We start from the raw sequence: 1366 nt of genomic DNA on the forward strand, positions 1-1366 counted from the left end.
TGCGACGATTACCATTGTAGGAAAAAATAGCGAAGGCTATGATGGACAACAACAATAGCCAAAAACACCAAAGGTTTTGACCTTTGCTATTTGGATGACGAGCAAAATCAACAATAACAAATTACGTTAGAGTTAGAGTAACAACGTTGAGACAACCTTAGCATAATGACATGACATCATAATTATAGTGAATATTTTCTCATAATATTGTATTTCAATTATCATTATCATCAACTGTATTTTATGCTAATCAACCAAATTATAATAGATAACATGTCATTCATAATAGCAATAAACTTTTAAAAAATAAATTAACAATATAAATCAGGTAAAGGAAGGTGGCTAAATTTTAAGCTAAATGTCCTTCCTAATGCAATTCTTTGTAGAAAAATGAGATTAAATTCTAATATTATTTTTAGATAAAAAATTTACTAAAATGTAGATAAATGAAGATAATTGATAAAAATAAATCTCGTGATTATAACGTTTCCCATTTTTTAATTTTAATTTTCAAAATGCACTCGCTAAAGGATACTTACCTCTGTGCTTAGACAGGGGAGCTGAGGCCTGCCCAAATGAATTATGGGCATTCACCTAAACTCCAATAGCTTAAAAGCTGCTGACTATTGACCATCCAATAGATATCAGGTGGAGGGAATCATTTTTATTCGTGGGAAAAGCCAAACAGTGTCTTGTTCCAAGGAGGCAATTTCTTGGGTATCTGTTCCGAACATGACCAAATGCAACTACTAGAATCTTGAGAGAACCCCTAGTTCGTGCATTTGATTAAGAAAATAACACTTACTCACATGGCCCCGAGCGGCGGCGGCCGCCTCTCTATGGTTCCAATTATATTTCCAGGCATCTAGCGCCGCGCACCCCCCCTCCTCCCCTCCGCCACAAAGCAGGGGAGCAATTAGGGATGCTAAAGTCAAATAAACCAACCTTGTCATTTGATAAGCTCAACCACAAGATTTCATGAACAGAGCCACTTGAACACAAAGCCAGATTTAGAACAACTCAGGCAAGTCCCAGAGCCTAACGCGTCTGCACGTTCAATTTGCAACCAGTTCCGTGTGCTTCTTGTTTCCCCTTCGCATAACCATTTTCTAACCTCACTTGCATCGCATCAAAAACATTACCGAGCTATCTTTCCTTCTCTATTTTCTCTTTTCATTCCAGCCATTAAGAAGATCATTTTCTGAGCGGCTCAAAATTTACATGTCAATGAAAACAGAATCAAGTTCAGCATTATTAGTATGCCTAACAAGCACTATGTGACATGTAAGTAAAATATTGGGGTTGTTTCCTTTGGTACAATCACAAAAGGAATGTAAAACAAATATATTCGTTAATAACACATGCA

The sequence above is a fragment of the Diospyros lotus genome, chromosome 2, assembly GCF_014633365.1.
Source record: "Diospyros lotus cultivar Yz01 chromosome 2, ASM1463336v1, whole genome shotgun sequence".
Taxonomy (NCBI): Eukaryota; Viridiplantae; Streptophyta; class Magnoliopsida; order Ericales; family Ebenaceae; genus Diospyros; species Diospyros lotus.